The sequence below is a fragment of the Fukomys damarensis genome, unplaced genomic scaffold, assembly GCF_012274545.1.
Source record: "Fukomys damarensis isolate Sample0158 unplaced genomic scaffold, DMR_v1.0_HiC HiC_scaffold_35, whole genome shotgun sequence".
Taxonomy (NCBI): domain Eukaryota; kingdom Metazoa; phylum Chordata; class Mammalia; order Rodentia; family Bathyergidae; genus Fukomys; species Fukomys damarensis.
The window spans coordinates 8,461,469-8,487,345 of NW_022900947.1; the positions used below are offsets into that span (position 1 = coordinate 8,461,469).

The following is a 25,877-nucleotide window of genomic DNA, read 5'->3' on the forward strand; positions in this document are numbered from 1 at the left end:
AATTATAAACAGCAAAATATTTCACCACTTGATTCTGTGCAGTCAGTAAATATTTACTTATCTTTCCATACATTTGTCTTTTCTACTATTTTTTCTTTTCTTCTCCTCCTGTTCCTCTTTTTCTTTTGTGGCTTTCTTCTAGAATCATTTTCCTTCTGTCTGAAGATTTCCTTTTAGTTCTTTTTAATAGGCCTGCTGCTTCTTATTTCTGCAGGTGACAAATCCTCTTATTTTTTTCTCAATATTTTTTGGTCTTCATTTTGAAATATATTTTTATATTAAAGAATGAAGCATTATATACTGGTAAGTTATTTTTGTTCAGTTTAAAAATTCATTATATTGGCATCCATAATTCCTGCTAAGAAGGTAGAAGAGATGTTTTCTCTTCCTTTTAAAGATTTTTACTGTTATGTTTTCCAATAAAGCATCTATAATTCTCTTTTGTAATTAAAAAATATTGTGCTGTTGGGCATCTGATATAGTCTCAAATCTGTGGCTTGTTGCATTTCATCAGTTTAGGAACATTTTGAGCCAGTACATCTTTCTTTTTTTAAATCTTACTGAGTATATTGGTACTTTTTAAGTATACAGTACAGTTACATTCATCATTGGGATCTTGTACCTTTACATGACAGGTCTTGGTTCTCATTTTTTCCCCATTCCCCTGCCCTCCCTTCACCCCCTCTACCCTCCCCTATTTACAAATACTTTGTTTCCATTTTTTCCTTTTCTCATATTTTTTCATGTCCCTTATTTCCTTTCCCCTCTCCTTCCCACTTCTCCTACACCTTTAGCCCTTTTCTTCCTATTTCACATTATCAGTTATACAATGTGTATACAGTTATACAACGTACACTTTTAGTTTTTCACGCCAGAGAAACTATTTGGTATAGTTCGTCTTTAAATACTTTTCTAATCAATTCTCTCTCTCTCTCTCTCTCTCTCTCTCTCTCTGTCTCTCTCTCCAAACTCTAATTACACATGTCAGACATTTCCTCCATGCTCAAAATATCTTTCATTTTTCACCCCTCTATATTCATTTTCCACTCTGTGCACCAATATAGATTTCTTGAAAAATATATCTATATTCTCTTCACTGTTTCTCTCTTTTAGCTTGGAAATGGGTAGGAATTTCCTTGTTTACTTTTGGTGCTATCTTGGGGAAAAGGCTGTTTGGTTGTTTTATCATTTTTCAGATGGTAACATTCTCCATGCTGTCATATACCTTATGAATTTATCAAGCATTGTTCTGTCTCAAAATAAATTCTGTGAATTCTTTTGGCTGAGTTTCTGTTATCTATTTTTTCTTTTGGTTTTTGATTATTAGTTCTTTTTTCTTGTTTTTTTTTCAAATGCCTCACATTGTGCATAGAAATTTTGAGGGGCTTTGAATGACATTACTAATCTGGTGGAGGATTTACTATTTGTTTTGTCTTTTCTGCAGTTATATAAAATATAGGACGAACGCTTGATTCAGTTAGGCTCAGGTTTCTGGCTTTATTATTTACTTCTCAGAAACAGCCTTTACATATTTTCAGCTGAAGTTCTGGTTTTCTATCGGGATCTCTCTGCTGAAGGACCCTGAATTCCAGTTTTTCTCTCCACTGATTTTTAGGACTGTCCAAATCTCCGCTTAGCCTCTTAGCAGCTACTGTGTGTTTGGTTTTTCATTATGCAGCTCCATGACTGCATAGATTTGGGATCATGGAGTAATCTGAGGAAAAGCCACATGTATACTTTCAGACTCATTTCTCTGTGGCACCCTTTCCTTTGTGTCATGGGCTCTTCCACTTCTGGCTGTCTTAAAAACCCTGATCTCTGATTTTTGCATTTTTAGATCAGTGAGTCTGCTGCAGACTCTGAGCTGATGCTTTTTGTCATCCTCTGCTTCTTGCTGCAGACTGGCAAGGCTCCAAAGAGGAAAGCATGACATTGGAAGCAGGGCTCACCCTGGATGTATCTTCTCTTTTCAGAATTCTGAGCTCTTGCTTCTTATCTGCCTTTGTTGCTCTAAGATAACTTCAAGAAATGTTGCTCCCCTGTAGTGCCCCTTTCTGAACTATTAAGACAAGCATACTTTATTCTTTGGGAGCAGTTGTATGTTCACAGCAAACTGAGTAGAAGATGCAGGGATTTTTCCATTTATCATTGGCCACCCCATCTATACGGCCGTTCCCACTATCAGCCTCCCACTGGAGTGGCATTTGTTAGTTAATGGTCCTACATAGACATACCATTATCACCAAGGTCCATAGTTTATAGTAGGACTCCCTTTTGGTAGTGTGCACACTATGGGAAGATTGGTTTCTTTTTGTTAGTAGTATGAGTTCATCTTTTCTCCACATCTGTTCATAGCTTGAGATCTCATTTCTTTTTAGCACTGAGTGCTATTCCATTATCCTGATGTACCACAGTTTAATCCATCTACCTACTGAATGATATTTTAGTTGCATCCAAGTTTGGGCAATTAGCATTAAAGTTGTTCATGTGCAGGTCTTTATGTGGATAGTTTTCAACTTTTTCCTTGTGTACTACCGTAAGTAAATGCCAAAAATCATGAAAAAAATGTCTTTTAAAACTATTTTGTTCAACTTTTAGGTTGCCCTCAGTAGGAGAGTTAGTATGATACCAGGTATACTGAATAATTGCTACTATTTTATTTATTTTGAAAATTTCATAGAATTCCAATGTTGAGTGATCAATTATTTAATCTCCTTTGTATTTCTGCTCTCTCATTATTATGAGCAATGTTGTATGAACATTATTATAGTTTTGTGCAACTGTGCAAGTATTTTTTTAGTATAAATTGCTGATGGTGTCTGTGTGTCAGATGTCACTTTTTGCCCTATTCTATTGACCAGAATTCAGGTTTATGGCTTCAACTTAATTTCAGGGTAGAGGAGGAAACAGACTTTTGTTTGTACAGTAAGAGAAAATCGTGTGGTGAACAGAGCATTATCTTCATTGCTACCTCCTTATGTATATTATTGTTACATTATTCATACCTGTAATGTACCTGTATTATATTAAAACTTAACCCATTGAAAAATTAACCTCTTGGCAAGAGTCATGGATAGATCAAAGCTTTTAGCACCTTCCCTGTGAATACACTTTGGCTTCTCACAAATACATTGATAGAACCTGAGAGGAAAACATTTTCATCTTACATTTCTGAACCCGTTTTCTTGTCCTCTTAGCCTGCTAACCTGCTTTTCTTTGTATAGAGATGCTGGGAAGTATTCAGAGGGAACTTTGGTTCACAAAGTGTTACAGGTGACCATATGTATTGAAGAAAGCTTTTCCCAAATGCTATTATGGCTGAAAAAGCAAAGGTAAGAGAGAAAAATGATTGGTTCTACCACACCTTAGTAATAAGATTTTTGTCCAACTATTCAACTTTTATGTTCCTCTGTGTTCTTAGCAGTATTATAAAGTTCTAATTATGGGATGAAATTGAATTACTGCTATTGTGATTCACCAGTCTCCATTTAAAACGTCACCAGAAAAGGCTGCTCTCGACTTTGGGACAAAAGTCTAAGCCATTAGACTATAAACTATAGGTATGTCTGTGTGTGTTGCTCACATTCAAAATTTCAGGCTGACCAGCTGATGACACCTTTATCTCCAGCTCAGTTTTTAAAAAAATTATTTACAGGGCTGGGGACTTAGCTCAGTGGTTCCAGTGGCTGCCTCGCAAGCACAAGGACCCGAGTTTGATCCCTGGTACCCCACCCAAATCATTTACAATCACTGAAATCAATCTTTGGCAGAGCAGCAAATCCTTGAGGGACATGACTTTGTGTGTGAAGTGGCTCCTCCACTCCCTGCCAGAAGATCCTGTTCAGGGCCTCACAAGTGGGTCTCCTAATAGCTGTTTGTTTTTAAACAACAGTGAGAGGAACAGCTCAAGTGATACCCTGCAGCCCAGTGTTCATCTGTCCTTCTCAGGAAGTGGGAATACTCAAGCCGTTATGGGTTCAGTTTGGGTCATTAAATTGTCCTTTCACAGCCAGGGGTTAATGGGCTCAGCAGTAGAACCCTTGCGTGGACACAACCGCTGAGTGCCTTCTCTTCTCTGAAGTATCAGCACATCAACCACAGTAACCATCTTGGCTGCTATTGTAGATCAGATTCTTCTTTATTTGAAAATAGATATCAAGAAACAAATTCTCCAGGTTGAATCTTACTTCTGCTGCTTATTAGCTCTGTGAGCTGATGCCAGTTGGTTAAACTATTGATGTCCCTGTCTTGTGCATAAACTGAGAAGAATAATATAACACCCCTATAGGTCTCATGTGAAATTGTCTATGAAAAGTAATTCGAATAGTGCCTCGTATATTGTATATGCTATATAAATGTTATATAGGTTTGTTAGATGTAATTATTGATTATTTTGTCATTAATTTATGTAATATCCTAGATAGATATTTTAATTGTTTCCCCATTTTGCAGACAAGAAAATTAAGGCAGAAAGATAAAGTGATTCATCCAAGTTAACTACATTTAGCTGAAATTCAAAATCAGGGGTTTGGATAAATAGGACCAAATAATGAGTCAAGTGTGACTCTCTGCCCCAAGGAGTAACACTGCATGGTAATTGGGTGTCCCCGTGTCACATGCCACATGTTGTGGTTTCTGTCTAAATTTCCAGTGTTGTCAAAGAAAGTATGGAAGTTTGATGAAGGCTACACGATTGTAGGCTTAATAACGTAGGACTGAGAGTCAGAAACTGTTTTATTTGAACTCAGATATTACCTTTTATTAATTGCGTGACTTAGGGTCTATTATCTAAGCTGTCCAAGCCCAAGTTTCTTGGTCTGCAAAGTCCTAATAACACCACTGTATATAAATATAATGTTAGTATCTTTCTTCACCACTGGGACAAAATATCCAACACTTGCAACTCGAATGAGGAGGTTTATTTTGACTCAAGTTGTGGAAGTTTCATTGCTTACATAGTCTGTGGAATTTAGGTGGGCCTGAATGGAGAAGAGCTTTCTTGCTTTACCAGAGACAGGAAGCAGAAAAAATGGAGAGTTGGAAGGGAGATACACCCTTCCTGGTCATTCCTCCAGTGACCAACTTCCAGCCAGTCCCCGCCTTCCACAAGTGTACCTACGAGTGCATGATGCTCTTGGGGCCACCCCAGATCTGAACCATAACATAACATGTAAACTACTTAGCAAAGCTCAAATTCTCAAATATGTTGGTTATTGAATAGATCTCAGAATGGCCCCAATTCTTCTCCCTCTCGGTACTGACACTCTTTACTGGGTAACTGTTGTAGGGCCTTTCACTTCAGACTCAGCCATGGCTTTGGCCAACAGCTTGGGATGGAAATGGCACCGTTCCAATCACAAGTCTTTTATATCCTGCTCTTCACCTTAAGAGCATTCCCAGGCTCACTTGCTGGGATGTGAGACTTGCAGAGGTGATTTGAGTCCTAAAATGTAATGTTCAGTGGGTATTTGAGTCCAGACCTATATGACTGCAGAACCCGACATCTTCTTTTCTATGCCCGTCTTCGTAGTGTTACTGTTGCTGCAGGGTGGGACGGATATAAAGGCAGCACTTTTTCTCTTCATTAGAATGCCAAAATAATTTTGCAGAGTCAATTTGTATTTAATCAAGATGTAATTACAACAAAGAGTAATCATGAGAGATACGTAGAAAATTTTCATCAAGGAGAGCAAAATAAATTTTCCAAAATGTGCCCATGTTGTGTAAGAGAGCCTTTCCCAGGTCATGTTTAACATGTAGCCTCCCTTTGTAACGTAGAAACCCATATTTTGCAGAGTACACCTTCTTCATAGACTGACACCTTATTGATCCACCAGGTTGAAATGGGTTAGATATAGTTCTGGGAGCCATCAGAGGTTGTTGGGTTGGTGTTGTACAATATAAATGTGATACCTTGTATCCCTAGTTTCTGCAAAGGAGACTCTAAGGCCTTGGGATTTTCTTGGTAGTAAGAGTGTCTGTGTCATGTGTACGTCTTTCAAATGGTACCTGAGATGATTTGGGAGCAGGTAATGTTGGTAAGACAAACTGTGATTAGAGGGGTTGAGGCTTTGAGCCATGTGCTATTAGCCTGATCACTCCACCTTCACAGAGGAAAGGGAGCTGGAGATTCAGTTTGGTCTCAAGGCCAGTATTTCATTCAACTGTGCCTGTGACATGAATTCCTAGTAAATCTTCTGAACATCGAGGCCTGGTGGACATATTTGTGTGTCTTGGTTATTGAGCACATTTGTGTGCCAGAAAGGTGACACAGTCTGAGTTCACAGGAAAAGGTAGGAAAACTATATTCAGGACAGTTTTGAGACTTTTCCCTGGGACAGGTTCTAATCTATGTTCCTAATAATAAAGCTGGAATCATCAGGGAACACTTACCTGAGTTCTGTGAGTTGTGACATGAGAACCCCTGGAGCATTAGGCTTCCTGAGCCCTGGTGGAAGTTGTGTGTGGGATAGCCTTCGTGAGACCGTGTCTTCACCTTATGAGATCTGTTGCTATCTCTGTGTACTAAGCATTAAAATCACACTGCAGCATTATTATTGGTCTAGATGGCCTAATATGATTTTTATTTAAAACAATATTTTAATTGCATACTGTCTATTCATTTTAATTACAATTGAAATTTTATGGATGTCAGAATCTCTTTGTTTACTCTGTCCCTAGTCTAATTTCCTTTCCTCTGAAAATAAACCACTTTGATTATTTTATTTTACACTTTACTTACTTTTGCAAAAAATGTACTTATATATGCATTTGTCTCCATAGATAATGTAAATGAGTACTTTATATTTGGGTTTTATTTGACACACAAAAAGCATTATATTTAATATTTATAATTAGCTCTCTAGAAATAAAGCAGAATTTTTGCCTATCCATTCCCTATTGATGGACAAAGAAGCTGCTTTCAAATTTTAGCTCTTACTTCAAATCATGCTATAATAAGCATTTTTGTATGTGGGTCCTTGGGGTCCGTGTGGGATTATTGCTCATATCCTTGAATAGCTCTACTATGCACCTTTAAAAATCCAACTGACATTTCAATTATCTTCTGGCCCCATTGACACTAGTTTTATTTAATGACAATTTGCTATTTAGAATCAGTGCTCAGAAGTTCTTACAATTATGCTAGGTGACAATGAAGAGCCATTAGGTGGCGGGGATTGGCTGTCCATTGACCAACGTGGATACAGTTTTGTTTGACTGGAAGAAAGTATTCTAGTTTTGCTTAAGTTGTAATCATTTGGAAAGTATGATTGTTAGGGAGAATGAATAAACCTTTGGTTAATATTTGTGAGTTTGTAATTTAGAATTAAATCTGTTTGCATTTTTGTAGGGCATGTGTGATGTGTGTGTGGGGATGTTTGTTAAAATGCAGCTACCAGTGCACACTCAAAAAAGGATCTTAATTTAAAGATGAGGTACTGTGTACTTAAATTTCTTCTCCAATTCTGGCAAGTACCAGCCATTGATAAGCGTGTATTAGTTGATCTGAGCTGCTATAACAAAATAACATTGACAGTGTGGCTTAAACAACAGTATTTATTTTTTATAGTAAGGAGGCTGGAAAGTCCAAAATCAAAATGTGAGCTGATCTGGTCAGTGGTGAGGCTACTCTCTGGCTTGTAGACATCTGCCTTTTCACTCTGTGTCCTCACATGTAGAGAGAGAGAGAGCTCTGGTAGATACTTCTCTGGCTTGAAAAAGGGGCATTTACAATGTCCTCTTCTTATAAGTGCCTTCCTTGTTTGAGGAAGAGAAAGTAGAATTGTGTTGCCATAGTTTTGCCAATCCACAGTAATTCCCTTCCTCCTTTTCCTGAGTCTGTGGTTACATACACTCTCTTCCATTTGTATATTCTTCATGGTCCCCATATCTTTCATTCTTCTATTTCTTAAACCAGCATCACAAATTTCATCACTGGGAATCACAATAACATCAGTGACAATCATTTATACTAACAGCTAATGTTTTCCAAGTATCTCCTAAGTTATAGGAACTGGATGTTTACATTTAATTCTCACGCAGATTCCAGGAAGTTAACTCTGTTATTCTTGTTTATAAGTGAGAAGATCGATGCTCACTCAGGCTGTTCTTTGAATAAAGTTTCATAGCTAACAAATAGCGATGCCAAGAATTGTACCCGGTACACTGACTCTATTCTCCATTAACTTCACCCTGTTCTTCATTCATGAGCTGCCATTTTCATTTTACACATCCAATATTGTCAAGTTCTCATAAAAATTCAAGGTCAAGGTAGTAAAGCCTATTTTTCTGGGGAAATCACCAGCCTTAGCAAAGTTATTTTACCCAAGATCCCAACAAGTACAAGAACCAGCAGAGTCCTCTTTATCACGCTGCCTTGCTTTAGAGCTGCTTATTGCACTGAATTCAATTGCAGTCTCAAGGTCCTCTGTCTGAGAAATTAACTGTGAAATACAGAATGCTCTTGTTCCGTTGGCCTTATCTTGTTCCTCTTTTTCTTTTTATGACCTTGCAGGTCCTATTACCATTCCCCTTCCAGAATGTGGCTCAACAATCTCCTCAGATCTTCCTGCCCCCTGCTTCTCACTCCAAACATAGCCATGCCCACCTATATTTTAAAGTTTTCTCAAATTTATATACAAAACCTCCAGAGTCCTTGCAGACTTAAAGTGCACTGTACCTAGTTTTTGAAATGATTTGTCATTGTAGTTTGTACTAATATCATTGTAAGTCATCAATATACATAGATGGAGGATCTGATTAATTCAAATGTATTCATTTATTTTAGATTAGCCTGCACTCAGTGACTAACCTCTGTATTCATTTACGCACAAGATTAAAAATAGATATTTATATCCAAACACCTACCTACACCAAATAGCTTGAGTTCATTGCCCAATTCCAGTACTGGAAAGGTAGCTTGAAAATAGTTTTTTAAAAAAAATATATGTATATATTTATATCTCAGATCATAAACTTAAATTGTTTTATGATTTTGAAAAAATGGCCACATGCATGTTTGTATAAGAAAGATGGCCACAATCATATTTGTTACCTAATGCAGAGTTTGCAAACAAAAACAATATTTGCCAAACGCTTCTATTTGTGAACCAAATTCTTTGCAAGCAATAGTGTTTGTGAACCAAGACATGACACACACATACATATGTGTATATATGTATATTGGTATATATTTGCAATGCATAATGACTATTTTCATTCCCCAAACTAACATATTCATTTAATACAATCCCAGACAGAAGACCAACACAGAACTAGAAAAAACACTAATATTTATATAGAAGAATAAGAAAGCTAGAACGATAAAAGCAATCTTGGCTAACAAGAGCAAAGCAGGAGACATCTCATGCCTGGATGTCAAGTTATATTTCAAAGCTATGGTAATTATAAACAGCATGATCCTGGCTTAAAAAACAGACACATGGATCAGTGGGACATAATAAAGGACGCAGAAATAGCTCCAAACACATTCAGCCACCTGATCTTTGAGAAAGGAACCTAAACCTTACACAAGGCAGTGGTGGCAAAGCTATGGCATGCGTGCTGCAGCTAGATGTCTGTCATCACTGGAAGCCCTAAAGATCCATCATTACTGTCCTAGAGGAAAGATAGCCTCTCTAGAAAGTTGGCTATATACATGCAGAAGATTGAAAGCCATATATTTCCCAACACTCAACTAAAATCAAAATGATTCCGAGATCTAAGCATTAAAACAGAAACATTTAACCTGGTGGAGGATCAAATTGGTGAAACTCTTGAAGTCACAGGCATAGACAGGGACTTTCTGAACAGAACCCCAATTGTCCAAGGAATAACACCAAGAAGCAACAAATGTTTTTGCAATTTTAATGAGATGAAGAAGTATCGTGTGTTATATCATTATAGCAACAGGCCTTTGGTTTGAATCTTATGCTATTTTTGTTGTCTGCACTCCCTTTGCGCACATTGTTAACTTTAGATTTCCAATCTATAGAGACATCCTGAGTGCTCTTAGAATGCTTACTACACTTCTGACCCTGAACTTAGCACTCTACCTGTGTCGGCTCATTTCATCTTGGTAACAGCTCTCCAATAGCAGTCTATCTTTTTTCAGGGAAGGAGAATGAAAGCTCAAAGAAACTAATTAACTTGCTCAAGCTCAACTAGTAAATGTTATAGCTCACCAGTGTCAGGGACAAGATTTGAACCCTAAATGTCTGGCTTCTGCATCTATATTCTTAGCTACGTATAGCTTTAGGATCTGTCAGAATCATGCAAGAATTGAAAGGATCCTTCAGGATTTGTTCTTAACAATTCTTATGATAATAGGCAGAGACATCCTCAGTGGCTGGAATCATGTCAAAGATTGCCCATGAAATTTTATGACAACCAGTTCAATTCTGAACAGAAGCTGTAGATGTGAGTTAGAAATTCCTGGGGATTATCTTTCTTCTATAATAGAATTTCCTTAACTTTGGGGTGAAAATGTTTAATTAGTGCTGTATGATTTTGGCATTGTAAGATGTAAGTTTGGACCTCGGTTTCTTCAATTCTTAGTCCAGTCACTGCACATCATCAGAGAGCCTCAGTTTCCTGTCTAAACCATGGTACCCTAGTCTTTTTTTCCTGGTTGGCTGTTTAGCCTGAGTCATGAGCTCCCCAAGCAAATGTCTGATTCAGTGGTTCAGTTCATAGGCAGTCCAGGCCCTCATTAGCCTGGGCTGGAAGGGCTAATCCATTGCAGTTTCTCCCAGGTGCTCTGATACTGACAGTCCAGAAAGCCGGTCACCTGTTTCCAATCCACTAAAAGTTTACAGGCGATGGCAATGGGTTGACTTTATGCACAAAACCTGATTAATGATTTGAAGTACTAATGGAATGTTGGCCCTGGAAAAATGCCTTTCATGTATATTTCCGAAAAAGGCCTTTCTTACCTAAGACCTTGGGTTTTGAATTATATTCTTAGGTCCACTTTTTACAGCCCAGACATGTCTGTCAGCCACCTATTGTGTGAAAAACATTTTGCCTGGTGGGTTAGGACTGATATTAACAATAATAAATATATCATGAGCTTGTAGAGGAGATTTTTTTCAAAGTGTTTTTAGGTGCTTTATCATCTCTTTGAAAGAACAGTGAAATAAGAGGCCCAGCTTTGAATCAGGTTTTGTCGTGCCTGTGCCTGAGTGTCCTTAGGTAGGTCACCAGTTGTCTTTAGGCATCAATTTTCCTATGTGATTCAGGAGCTCATTTAGTTTATCTGAGTTCTAATTTTCTATGATGCCTGTTACTTTGCTTTAAAGCAGAAGCTGTAGACTCAGGTAAAAAGGCACACACTAGGAATTCCGGGAAGGCTTATGAAACTAAAAACGCACTAACTGCTCATGCTCTGGCACAAAGTTTCTGGCATCCAAATGTTCTTTACTACTTGGCAAGTTCCTTGATCTCTGTTTCCCCATCTAGGAAATGGGGATTATAATAGCACTAATCTCACAGGCCCAGGCAGAGTAAGTTAGCCAATAGACCTAAACTATGCCACGATTGTTCGGGTTTTGGTCGGTGCTCAAGAAATGCTAGCTGCTTCTGGTTGGTTAAATGGTTTGGAAACCTTTATATTTAGAATGCAGAGCACTGATGTGTACCCATTGTTTCCATAAATCACTTCTAATGGGCTGGACCCTGAAGTACAACTGAGCAGAAAACAGGACCTCTGGTCTTAGCCAGGGGTCAGAAAAGGAGGCCTCTGTGCTACTAAAAGAGGTTCATCTGGCAGATTAGTGTGTTCAAAGGGCAGAGCAGGAGGGGTCAGGTAGAAGGTAGCTAAAGATGTTGGCACCTGGGGGCCAGATCTCAGAAGAATCTTCACAGATGGTCCTCATTTTGATGACTCTAGCAGTCAAATTTATTTTTATGACATGGATTTGTCCTTTTTAAAAAAAAATCATTTGCATTTTTTCCAGCATTTTGCAGACTTTCAGGGACATTATTGTCATTCCTGAAGGACACTGACCTGGCTATCTTTTCCCTCATGCCCTCCCCTAGGGAAAAGTGCTACCATCCAAACACTAAGGCCTATGAACCCCATCTTTAAAAGAATATTTCCATCCATCTTCTCCTGTCTTGGTTCCCTTTCAGGACAAGGTCACTTTGCTGTCACTGAACTCTTTCTCCTGCCAGCTTCTCTGCCTTCAGGATGGGAGCCCTCTTGTACTCTGAGCACCTATATCAGGCACTGGAAAACTGTAGCAGCTTCGCCTCTCATGACTTTCAGCTCATCCTCCTGTTCTTGAGGAAGTTACTTAACTTGTTCTGCTCAGATTTCTTATTTGTCAAATGCAGATAATAATGAAAGAAACTACTTCACAGTATTGCTGTGCATATTAAATGCAATCATCTCTGCTAAGCTCTGAACACAGCGTCCAACACTTGATCATCCTTAAAAGTCAATGCTCTCTCCATTCCTTATAATATTACCACCCCTGCCATCAACATCATCAATACCATCCTGGAAAGTGGGGCTGCAGGATTGGACAAGGCCTCCATGTCATTCACATTCTCATTCCCAGGCTTGGCCAGTCTGAGAACATGAAACAATTTCTGTTGAATTGTGAAAGCCATGAGGCACCTGAAATCCTAATAAATAGGCAATAGCTAAGGAAATACTATTGCAGAGACAGATGAATTAACTTGGTGCACATTCTAGAAATTAATTCTAGAAGTTATTCTAGTTAAATACATCGTAACAAGAGAATAATGTAAGTACTTGTACTACCACAACTACTGCTGTGTCCCTTGGGAGGACAGGTGCTATGAGAAACTGTCAATCCTCGGTTTACCCCTGAGGTTAAGGAAGTCACGCCAGCAGGATGGAATGGCATGGAACACACCACATTGATCTCTATATCAATCTTAGTCTTCCCAGTGACCCCATAGCAGTTTTATTACCCTTATTTTTATTTCTCACAAAACTGAAAGTGGCAGACTCCTTGTAAGATCCATGGTACCTCTCCAGATTTTTGCTCAGCATAGGAAGCTCTCTTTACAAACACTGTGTCCAACATGAAATGGGTTAAGTAGCCTCCTCTAGGGGGTGGGGAGAAAGAAAGTGAGAGAGGGATCCCCATCCCAATAGTTGTACAGGTTGGGATACAGCTGTGGGGAGGACCTTTAAGCACTAAAGGAGCATAGAGCAAGATGACTACCATGGTTCTTCTGAGCTGAGAGTCTTAGACTTTGTGACTTACTCTTAGTGGTTGATGACGTTGGAGCATTATGGTTTTCTTTTTATACAATTCCATATTAAAGAGCTCTGCTTCACCCTTTGAAGCCCTGTGCTGCACCTTGAGTAAAAGCTTCTGGTTTGTGAAAGAATGTTTAATGAATGGCTTTGTAGTTAGTTAGTAATCTTTATCTATAAACGCCCTCAATGAAATTTCAGGACGTTAATCAGGCATAAAACTCCACATAGCGGCATTTTTCTTGGTCATACTAAAATGAGGATTTTCTAACTTCTTGTAAATATTCACTCACAGGAAGCACTGTGTAGATTCCACTTACAACAGCACCTTTTTACAGTTGAAGTAGCTGAGGCTCAAACTGGCTGGATCTGAGTTGTCCAGTATGACAGCCGTGGGCTATTTTTAATTACTCTTGTTCATATTAATCAAAATCATATAAAATTAAAAACCTAGTTCCCCAGTCTTGACCTGGACACATTTTAAGTTCTCCATACCCACACATGCCTAGTGTCTACTCTATTGGTCAGTGCAGATTAAAATACTGTCACTGTCCCAGGAAATTCTTTGGGCAGCCCTGGCTGAGAAAGTCACTTAAATGTCAGAGGTGCCACTGAAAAACCAGGCTTTCAATGGTCTTGGGCAATGTGCAATGTATAATTTATAGCAGATGTTCTCAAACTCCTTAAGTAGCTGATGAATGAAATTAGCAAGGAGGTCAGGGTAGACATGTGAGTGTCACCCTGTGGCAGTGAGCATTTCACAAGCCTTCTGCAGGTTCTCGGATGTTAATCAGGTTCACATACTTAAGTATTGGGCCAGAGATTTAGCTCAGTGTTTCCACCACCTACTTCACAGGCATAAGGACCCAAGTTTGATCCCTGACACCCCCCGAAAAAAAACAAGTATCAGGGTTCAGATCTCCCTTTTGGAACACTAATTTGCTGCTTCATGTGTTTTTAAAACACAGTGGACCCTCAACTTATGAACTCAATTCATTTTCAGGGCCTGGCGGTAACTCAGGGCTCCCCAGTAACTCAGGTACCTCAGGTAGCTCAGGCTCCTCTGCAGAGCTTTCAGCATCTCTGTCCTGTACCCAGGTGGATTTCAGTGTGCTTAGAGAGACGCTGGCCCAGGATTTCTCAGTTAGCTCCACGCACAGAATCTTCCAGAACTCTTTGAGGGTTAAATCTGTATCTGAGACCATCTGGAAGCACAAGTGGCCAGCATTCAGGTCATAACTCAAAACTTTGGTTGTAAATTAAAACTAAAATTCCAGTAATAACACAAGTTGTTTATGTGTCAGGCTACTTGTAATTTGAGGGTCCACTGTACAGTGAATCCCAACATATTTCAAAATCATCTCAGCTGAATCATTACAGGTAACTTCCCATCTACTAATGGATTAAAAAAAAAAGTTGCATCCTCAATTTTGCAAAATGATCAGTGATCATGCTGAACTCCAGTAGGGAGAATGCCCAGGAGTGGTTCTCAGAACTTCTCTCGTCCAGCATCTCCTCCCCAGACAAAAGCAGCACATGAGTGGGCTGAAGCTTTCTTGTAACAAATTCAGAGCGTTCTCCAAATGGTGTAAGAAAAGCAGAAGGAATATTTAGTGCAGTTTCTGGAGCCATAAAAGAAAAAAATTAACCAAGCTTATTAGACTCCCTGTTTCTTTTCTCCCATAAAGTGAGCAGTTGGCAATAAATGCCATTCTGCTTTTTAACAAATGAATGGCCCAGTTGCGATAAATCCACCACCATTTTCTAGGGGAAATGTATTTCACTGCAGACAGTTTTAGGAGTGGGACCATATTTTTTCAAAGGAGTGTTGAGGACAATTTAGTGAGAGTCAAACTCTTCAAACTGCTGAGAGGCCTGGGCCAGGGGAGACCTGGCACCCTTGGGGCTGGACTTCAAAGTGAGAGGAGTGGTCCACTAGTCTGAGGCTCTTTCCTGCTCTTGTCACGTTGTTGGCAGAAGCTCCATTTTTTATGGCCCCAATGGTCTTACTTGGTCCCACATTTCATACCATTTCTGCTTTTTTAGGCAGGAAAAGTAAGGCTCAGAGAGAGAGAGAGAGAGAGAGAGAAAGAGAGAGAGAGAAGGAGAGAGAGAGAGAGAGAGAGAAGGAGAGAGAGAGAGACAGAGTAGTTTGCCCTAGGTCATCCAACTAGTGGATAAATATCCTAGGGTTTAGACCCTAATTCTTTACTTTTCTATCCATCTCATCAGCTTAGCTCTTGCCTGGCAGAAGATAAAGAAAGTGCAGTGGCCTAGGAGTTAGGAGGTCTGGGTTCTAGTCATGATTTTGCAACCACGCTAGCTGTCAGGAGCAAAGCCTCTCCCTCTCATTTTGTGTTTTACTCCCTATGTAGTGGGTTCTAGCTTGTCTGTGCCAGAGGGATTATCTGTGACACAGGACTTTTAGTTCCAGAGCCAGAGAAATCCCACACAAACAGAAAGGAGTCAGCCATCTCAGCTCTGGTTTTGACCCACTTTTATGCTCCACAATCCCTTCTCAAACAGTCGCAGACATTCCACTGCCTGCAAACACCAGCACGTTCTGCGATATCCATTTTGTACTCCTTCCCAACATCTCTCCTTGGCCACATTCCATCTGCTGATGGATACCTCACAGTAAGATCTACACCTCAGCGCATCTCAGTCTGAGCCCATCTGCCTGTCATGCACCGCTCGGCCAGCCTGTAATTGTATTCCCTGATCCATGGGCCATCACGTCTCTCCTTACCTACAAGGCCACGAAGGAGTGGTGTAAGAGGGCTCGCTAAGTGAGCGTTTTACCTAACTGAGCTGTGGGTGCTGCCAATTTCTCCTTTCATGTGTCTCTTGAATCTATCCACACCTCCCCATCTCAACAATACCTGAAGACACCCTTGATAGGTTCAGATGCTCATCATCATTTGCTTGGATTGTCACACCCGGTCCTCAGGCTGTGGGACCCTTCCCTTCCCCATTTGTTCCATCCTTCACCCCATTTGATCAAGTAGCTCCAGATTTCTTCTTTTTTCTGTTTCCTTCTTTGAGGTGTTGCTCTTGGCTGTACACTTGCAAGCCTGATTGTCCAGCAAACTCACAAGTTCTGTTAGCAGTCAGTGTCCTTTCATGCATTCTTTTTCTGCCCAAAGTGGACAGTGACTATTTCTGTCAGTGATATCTCAGAACTCTGGTAAAGTATAGAGTAAACAGCAGTACGACCAGTACCATGGAGGCTCACAGAAGTGTGAAGTCAGGGGTAGGAGGGTGGTAGACTAACGTAGGTGTTTGTCATCTGAATGAGTAGGAGCCAGTGAGCTAGGAAGGGGTGGTGGATGGGACCTGTTATTGGGGTTTGAGGCAGAAAATAGGAGAGATGGTGACTTGGGAGATTCCAGGTCTCAGTTAATATGGCAGCGTGCATGTACCCCAGAAAGAGATGGCTTGGGAGGACTTGGCTGAGGAACTGTAGAAGGAGTTCCACCTGAGACCTCTCTGTATTCTGTCTCTAATGGAAGCATTGTTTCTGAAGGGGTTGAAGAGTGATGGTGCAGAGGCTTCTCCTATGTTTGTGGCAAAGAGATGCAGAGAGAGAACAGGAATCAGGCAGTGGAGCATTTGAAATGCGGAGGGAGAAGCCCTGGCCTGGAGGTTGCTACACCAGCAACTCCTTCTTATGCAACTGAGTCTACAGGAGGGTTTCATCTTTCCTGCGAAAACGTGGAGTGTGGGGACTTGAGTAATTCTATTTAAAAACTAGAGGAAACTGAGTTCAGAAGGGGAAATTGAAGTGATGTTCATCCTAGACAGTTTACTAAGTTTACTAATTTATTTCCTCGAGATTTATTGAGTTCTCACTATGTGTCCGGTGTTTCCTAGACTACTCTATGGGATTTGGGCCTGGCAGTAAGGATCAGCATTGCAATTAGCACCTGACAGACGATGAAGCTGCACCGCTGGGAGATGGGATGACGGTCCTGGGCCTCTCTGCACACAGGTTAACGTGCGGCTCACGCTGGAGGATGTATGAGAAAACAGCTCTCAGTGCCTGCCGGTCCCTGGGGAGACGTGAGGGTCTGTCGCCATCTTCTGTTTTCTAAGTGACAGGCTAGAGCAGAGGGAAGAGTGGCAGGGGAGCTGTGGCCATTGCCGGGCCCACTACCTGCACCAGTCTGTGGCAGTGTCAATGTGCAGAGCTGTCACGGCAGCTGGCTCTGAGTTTATTAGGTGCTTCACAGCCACTTTTGTCTCCTAGAGCTCAGGTAGCGTGGTTCTTATTTGCAGCTCATCTGTTTGTTTTAGGTCTAGAAGTCAGGATTCTTTGTCATTGGAACAAGCTGAATTGTGTCCTTAAAAAAATATATGCTGAAATCCTAACCTGTGGCACCCATGCGAAATAGGTCTTGGTAGACATGGCCAAGGTAAGATTAGGGTGTTGGGGTGGGCCTCCATCCGGATGACTTGTGTGCACCTAAGAGGAGATGGACACAGAGAATGCCACGTGAGGAGGAGGAGGGAGGCTGGGGCTGGAGTGAAGCAGCTGTAGGCTGAGGCACACAACGAGCCAGCTACACCTACAAGGCGGAGAGGCTGGTAAGGATTCTACAGAGCTTCTGAAGGGGCACTGCTTTGCTGACAGCTTGGATATGAATTTCTGCCCTCCAGAATGTCAAGAGAATAACCTTGATTGTTTTGAGCCACCCACTTTGTTTCTGGGATTTTGTTGTAATAACTTCCAAGAGACTAATATACTGCCCTAAGTCATCTTAGACTGGCAAAGCTTAGCTCCTGATTTTCTTACCCATGTTCTGCAAAGATATCATCCATTCATTCATGCATGTGCATGGCTGTGCCATACATTTTATAAAGACTGGAAACCCAGGTCATGGTCTCAAGTGAGAAACAAAAGCGGGTAAATAAGACTGACTAGGGCCAGGGATCTAGCTCAGTGGTACCGCCTGCTTCGCAAGTGCAAGTTCCTGAGTTTGACCCAACACCCAAAAAACAAAAACAAATAAACTGTGACTAGGATGTGTCTCTGGGCCAGCCTGGTACTCAGCACTGAACGGTGTTATTACAGGTAACACCAGGGAGGCAGTGGACGCGTCACACACTCTTGAACCAGACTTGCGGAATCAGAGGCTTGATTTCTCCATTTCCTGATCCCAGTCACTCTAGAGAGGCATCACCCTCTTTCATTCCAGAGCTCTTCAAATTCTTTCACATTTATTTACTGAATAGCTCTCAAACCCTGAACTGATCTTACCTACCCATGTGGTTACATAAGGTTAGGTGTTCTCAACCTTGGCATGGCTGGCATTTTGGGCTCAATACTTCCTTGGGGTAGGGGCTGTCCTGGAAGCTGTGAGAAGTGGAGGGGCACCTCTGGCCTCCACCCACTGGATGTTGGCAGGCACAGCAAGGCCAATATGGGGCCAGACACTGCTGAAGCTCTGCTGGGGGAGAAGATATGCCCACCCAGATGAGAAGCCCTAATTTCAGCCTCGTCTCTTGAAGCAGGGGTGTCCCATCATCTTCTCTGTGGTCTCCCCAGCACCTGGTGCTGTACATGTACCCCAGAACATCACTAAGTTAACTTGAGCTGTCAGGTCATTAAAGCCCTGCCACACAATTGCATTTGGTGTTTTGTGGGTACCCTAACGATCAGTACCCTGTGGCTGGCTGGAAGACACCCCAGGAAACAGCACTCCAAGGAGTTGGCATGTGAGCGGAAACCTACAGCACGATCAAGCTTTATCCTAGACAGGGGTGGCAGTGGGCAGAGGGTTGACCCTAGCAAAATGGGGGAGATAGGCTGGGGCCCTGGGTGCTGGTGAAATACTGCCTGTGACAGGTAGGAGAAGCCCTTCAGAGATGGGATCTTCTGGGGCTGGACTGAGGCAGAGGCAAAGGGATCACATTCCACTGCAGGATGTCTGATTAGTAGGAGAAAGTTACTCTGAAGTCATTAGTAAGCCTGATTATTTCTTTGATTTGTGCTCTTCTCTGACGGATTGTGCTTCACGAAATGACATTACACTCCTCTAGCTCATATTTCTCCATTTTACTTTTACTCAGCAACCATCACATCTGATCATTTTTACATTAATTGCACATAACACTGCTTTGCTTTAAATATATTATTTTAAAACATTTTGTTTTACAGTTCAGTTCACGGCTAGAAATTCTGTAGACAGGAGCCATAAATCTCTTCTGAAAGAAAATGGAAGTTGTCTGTTTTAATTTCGTATCAATTCCCTGGTGCTTGTGAAAAGAGATGGGGGATAGAAGGAATTTTTTTCCAAGTGCTTGAAATTGTCCATATTTTACTGTACTCGTGGGCTGCTTTTTCTAAGCTGGAGAGATTACTTCCTAAATGCATTTGGTTAGGTTTTAAAGCTGTGTTTTGGAACAAGGTGTGAAATTTTGGACAGACGTAGCAATTTAATTTGGGGATGTGACCAAAATGGTGGCAACAGTGAGGTTTACAAAACAGCTCAGGTTCTGGACTAGATAGAGTTAGTTAGAATTCTGATATTGGTCTTCATTAGCCCTGTGATCTGGAGCAAGCAACATTAGTCTCTCAGCCTTGTTTTTTCCCACCTATGCAGTGGCCAGGGGTTGTAACCAATAACTCCCAAACTTGGTAACATGAAAGATCATTGGCAGTCACTTACTGTGCTTGCAGATTTGTTTTCTTTAGGGCAGGGATGGTTCCCATGGCAACAGATGGGGGATAAGATCGGAGTATCTCCAAGATGGCACACTCCCCTGACTGGTGAGTTAGTGTTTGCCATTGGCAGAGAGCTCAGCTGTGTGTGACAACCTGGGTATTTTATGTGAGCTTCTTAGCTAGGTGGTCCCGGAGCCATTGGACCACTTTCATGATCAGGATTCCCCTAAAATAAGTGTTCTTACAGAACTGGTGAGGAGCTCTGTGGCTTTTTATGACCAAACCTGAGAAGTCACATAGCTTCTGACATCTATGGATAGAAGCAGTCACAAACCTGTCCAGACTGAGGGTGGTAACACAAATACTTCAACTTGATGGGAGCAGGGCAGGATCACATCTTGGCAGAGCAATTGGTGATACTGTTCAGTCTGAAGGCAGTGCAGCATCAAGGGAAGCATATCATGTAGATTCTGTTCTCTAATAGATGCTTGGTAAATGGTAACTGTTACTATTCTATTAAGTATAATTGGCAGTGCTACTTAAATTAGTTCTGTCCTTGCTTATAGTACAAGATCTCTCTCCTGAAAATCTGGGCATTGTTTCTTGCGGTCCTAAAAGCACTCCAGTTTCCCTGTTACATTCAGAAATCTAGAACATCCCTGTGACTCATGCTCTTTTTTTTTTTTATTGAGTTTATTGGTACATTTTAGGTATACAGTACAGTTACATTCATCATTGGGATCTTGTACCTTTACATGACAGGTCTTGGTTCTCATTTTCCTCCCATACTCCTGCCCTCCCTTCACCCCCTCTACCCTCTCCTATTTACAAAGACTTTGTTTCCATTTTTTCCTTTTCTCATATTTTTTCTTGTCCCTTATTTCTTTTTGCCTATTCTTCCCACTTCCCCTATGCCTTTAGCCCTGTTCTTCCGATTTCACCTTATCAGTAATACAATTTGGATCTTATTTACACTTGTAGTTTTTCACACCAGAGAAATAATTTGGTATTTACACATGTGTGCCTTATTTATTTCACTTGAGTATGGCCTCAGAAAAGTATAAATTGTATAACTGTATACAAATCGTATAACTGATAAGGTGAAATAGGAAGTATTTTAAATAAACTCAAGATTAAATTAAAAAGTGTGTGGCCTCAATATGCATCCATTTTGCTATGATTGAGTCTAGTTCACGCTCTTTTCTTCTGCAGGATATATTTGACCCACAGCTAAGTTCCATTAATACTACTTTCGAAGTTTCACAGATACCTCCTGCTTTGCTCCATCCCCACAAGCAACACCCGAGACTGTGCTGCCATCATTTGTGCCCGAGAGCCTTGATGCTCTGCTTCCAGACTGGCCATGCGCCAGCCAGCTCTCCACATTGCACCCTCACCTGGAAGTGAATCTGATCTTGTATTCATGACATCATAAAGCACTACCTTGGCATCTGACTCCCGCTAGGGTTAAGAGCAAAACCCCAATGGGCCCTGCCCCGTGGGGACCAGCTTTCTGTCTCTTCACCCCATTATGTATCAGTGCTCACCCCAGATCCTTCTGTGCCTCAATCAGCCTGGATTTCTTTTGCTTATTGGAATTCCTGGACACGAGTCTGTTCTCTTTCACCACAGGACATTAGGTGCTGTTGCCTCAGCCTGGATGCTACTTGTCCTGACTTCTGTAATTGACTAGTTGCTCCTAGTCACTACTTCTTTGGCATTACCATTTGAGATATAATGGTGTGGGATGTACTATCAGGGACTCAACTTCAACTGGCTTGTGTAGTGGTGTGTGCTGTTTGGCATAACAGTAAGACCAGGAGTAGGAAGAACTACAGATCTGGTCATTTCGGTAGTTTAGCAGTGTCACCAAATTCTTTATGTAGCAGTGCCCTTTAATTTTTTTCCATGATTTTTTTTTCCCTATGTTATATACATCGAACCTAAAAAGACTTCCGTTCATAGTATCACTACCAACAGGAATAGGGTCATCGTGCTCCCTTGTTTCTGCCTCCTCCAACCTTGCAGTACAAAGGCTTTACTTCATTACAAACACAGTTCATAACCCAAGCCACTCCTTAGGCCACTACTAGCTGTCGGGAAAATGTCATGCTGTGATTGTCTTGGAATACCTGGGATCCACTCCTACAGGTAGAAGAAGCATTAGTCTCTCCTAAATCAGATGCTGATGTCTACAAAATTGGGATTTATTAGAAGAGGACAGTGGGGAACAGACACCAGAAGGCAGTCAGTAGTGCCCACTTGAACAGCTATTACTGGCCTCTCCTTGGGGGCATTTAACCTAAATTGTAATTTTAAAAACTGAATTGTGATAACACACCAATGAAATAAAATTTAGTTTCCAATATTGTGCTTCCATCACTACCACCTATCTGCAGAACTTTTGGCATCTTACACAATACAAACTCTAGTAAACAATGTCCCCGTTCCCCTCTCCCTCCAGCCCCTGGTAACACCAGCTGCTGTCTGTCTCTCTGAGTCGAGCTATCTTCAGTGCCTCGTGGAAGTGGATTCATACGCTGTTTGTCCTTCTGTGATTAGAGAATGTGTCAGCATAATATCCTCAGGGTTCCTCCATGCACCCACCTAACATGTGTTAGAGTCTTCTTCCTTGTACAGGATGAATGGCATGCCATTGTGTATTCTAAGTATTTACTCTACAATCTGCAGAGACTTTTTAGATCCAGAACTTTGTGAATATACAAATCTCAATTGAAGCAATAACTTTTGTTATACTGTAGCTTACCTGCGTGAAGGTACTCAGGTTCTGAGTCTTCAGCCTCCTCAAGAGGACCCTGTGAAGAATCGTAGTCAGTCTGACGGAGAGAGCCATTGGCTCAGGATGATTTTTTTCCCACCACTCTGGGCTAAATTCAATGATGCTTTTGTCTAATGCTGTTTATTCTGAGGTTAGTTCATATTTTAAAAATTAGGATGGAAAATTTCAAAAGTCCAAACATGTTGAGAAAACAGTACAGTAATGGACCCATAATGTACTCATGATCCAGTTTCAGCAATTATCAACTCAGGGATAATATTTTGTCATCCACGCCTCCATCTACTTCCCCTTTCCTCTGGATTATTTTGGAGCAGATCCCAGAAAGCATGTAATTTAATCCATATGAGTTCCACCACATATATAATAGGGAAGTACCCTTTAAGGACACATAACGGCAATACTAATTTTATGTCTACACAGTTATTGCTTACAGTAATGAAACATTAAACCAGCATTCAATTTAGAAAATTTTATTTCATATTTTAAATAATTTTTCCATCAATCAAGCGAGTGTCATCTACTGCAACTGTTGGATATGGCTCTAGTTTTAGAAATCTCATTTCCTTCTGTTAGTTATCTTTTCTCCACTTGTGATTTATTTGTTGGAAAAACTACTGATTTGTCCTGTAAACTTTCCCACCTTCTGCATTTTGCTGACTGAATCCCTGTGGCATCATTTACTATATTCCTTTGCACCTCCATTTCTGGTACCTGAGTAGTTAGATCTTGAAACTCGATAGTGTAAGACTGGAGCTTTTTGGCAGGAATACCCGAGTTTTCATATCAGGCTATATTTTTCCGTCATATCTAATGGGCTCTGTTACTGTAATGTTAGCACCCATTCATGGCTCCATTATTTCATTCATGTTCAAAAGATATGGGTTTTGGATTTTTTGCTCTTCATTTTCTAAAAGCCAGAATACTTCTGTAAAGAGAACCCCTCTCAGTAATCCTTTGAATATCCTCACATGCACTTGGTATAGAAAAGGCAGACTAAATACTTGCTTATGTTTATTTTTATGTACCAATTTTAAAAACTGAAGATGTTTCTTCTTTCATCCCTTCATTTCTTTGCCCTTCCCTCTGGCTTTCTCTCTTTTCACTTTTGTTAGCTCCTTTAAAAATATTACTATGTCTATAATGAGCACATTTAAAAAGATTTCAACATGTTGAGTTTTAACAGAACTTGTTGCTTTTTAATTTGAGTGCTTGCTTGTATTTGAAGATATTTGTTTATAAACTTGACTAAAGTTTCCTTTCATTGTCAGCTTTGTCAATTTATTTTTATCAACACTATGCCTGTAATTATCTGATGAAAATATATAAGCAGAAAATCACTGAATAAGGCTTCCAAATAAGCACATGTTGAGTTCATGAAAAGAGACAGGCAAATTGGTACATACTTTTCCTTTCTCCTTCCTACCAGGAATGCAGATGCAATTGCCGGAGGGGTAAAAGTGATCATGTTGCAAAGAGGGAGATTTATATACACAAATGGATGGTAGAGTAGAAAGTGAACCGGAACTCAGTTCCTTGATGAAGCTCATTGGGATTTATTTTGTCCCAAGCTCACTATACTCGATCTTGGATTCTATAAGAAAAAATTCCTAGTCTTTAAAGCCACTATTATTGGCATTTTTGATGCTTGTAGCTGCATGCATTCACTGTTACATTTGCCCAAAGTCTTGCACATACTAAGTGGGAGAGTTGGGTCTCAAATCCAGGCTTATTAATATCTCTGGCTTATATGCTTTTATTAAAAAACACAGAGAATTAGCTGAATCCTAAGCAGAGGACTCCCTCATTAACTCTTTCATTACTCTTAAGCATGCTTCCTACAGAAAAGGAGGGATAAATGCTTGGCTTGCAATCTAGCTTCTTTTGCCCAAGGCTACATGGTTCCATAAGTAAGAGTCCAGGACTAGCACATATTATCAGCATCTCCTCTGTGGGGAACACTATGCCTCAGGCCCCATGTAATGAGGTGATGAAACATGGCAGCTTTTTCTTGCTTCTTGTCAAATGATTTCCAACCTTCTATAACGAACACATCTCCTTTATTCACTCCTTGTAAGGTGCAAAATGTTTTTTAAGATTTCCCTGAGCAAACTGCACTTGATTAATGTTTGATCCATTTCCCCATTTAAATGTAATCAAATGCACACGTAATCTCCTATCATACTTTCTAATCCGCACGAACAGTGTTAGCACAGAGTTGGTTCTAGTTTCTGTAAAAAAGGAAATTTGGGGTTTCCTGTACATCCTTCAGTTCTGTTTAGATTTTAAGGCTAATAGAAATGTCCCTCGAATTCTTGGTTACTTCATAGACTCTTGTGGGTCCAGGGGCTTTTCTGGGCTGCCAGGCAAGGCAAAAACTTGCCAGGCAAGTTTTAGAAATCTCATTTCCTTCTGTTAGTTATCTTTGCTTCACTTGCAACTTATTTGTTGAGAAAACTACTTATTTGTGCGGTGGTTCATATACTAGGAAGCTGGTTGGCTCCCACAGAAAAGAATGCAGAAATGTCGAGGCATACAATGGATTTGATTCTGCCTCAAGCTTCTCTTGGGGCCTCAGCTACTTCTGAGCTTGGCCGACTCCATGTTAACCTGAGCATCCTAGGCCCACCCGGCTCGGTGTGCTCCTCACCTCCTGCCTGGACTCTCAGCTACAAATGGTCTCTGAAAAGCAGTGATGGAGTATTTTAGGAGGCCCATCTGCAAAGAAAAGTGGAATCCAGAATTGGTCTTGCTTAGGTATTCAGCCTGCCTGCTTTGTGCCCTCTGGATTGCTCTGTATCTTTGCCCTGTGTCCTTCTGATGCTAATTGTGCTCCTGATGGTTGAGTTCTATTTGCAAAAAAACTTAGGGATCAACTGCCACAGAGCCTCAAGAGGAGAGAAATTTGAGGCAAGTACACTTTCCCTGGGGAGGCCCCGGGGCTAGCATGCTGATCACATCTTCATGGAACCTGGAGAGACAGGAGGAGCATGGGCAGCTTCCATCTGAGATGGCTGTAGAGGAGTTTTGTCCTAGAGACAGTCTATTCTTAGGTGAGGAAAGGAAGTGCTTGATGTGCAGTCACAGGGAGGAAGGGTGGGTGCATGGAGCTGCTCAGCCCCACTGCAAAAATGGGTACCTGAGGTAGACTCTCCCCAGGGTCTCTGCCAGCCTCATGT

At 40.9% G+C, this 25,877-nt stretch overlaps 2 long non-coding RNA genes across 3 annotated transcripts; both read right to left on the bottom strand.

Annotated features, from left to right (window-relative positions):
- Window positions 1-7,704: 7,704 nt before the first annotated feature.
- LOC104874668 lies at window positions 7,705-14,420 on the bottom strand. Its single transcript, XR_783830.1, has 2 exons — window positions 14,278-14,420; window positions 7,705-7,935 (listed from the first exon to the last, which is right to left on the bottom strand). It is a non-coding gene; the product is annotated as an uncharacterized LOC104874668 (long non-coding RNA).
- A 2,943-nt stretch (window positions 14,421-17,363) lies between these two features.
- On the bottom strand, window positions 17,364-21,284 carry LOC104874669. 2 transcript variants are annotated; one of them, XR_783832.1, is made up of 3 exons: window positions 21,172-21,284; window positions 20,236-20,329; window positions 17,364-17,699 (listed from the first exon to the last, which is right to left on the bottom strand). It is a non-coding gene; the product is annotated as an uncharacterized LOC104874669 (long non-coding RNA). The 2 variants fall into 2 exon arrangements; XR_783831.1 differs by having other exon boundaries at window positions 20,236-20,388.
- Window positions 21,285-25,877: the final 4,593 nt, after the last annotated feature.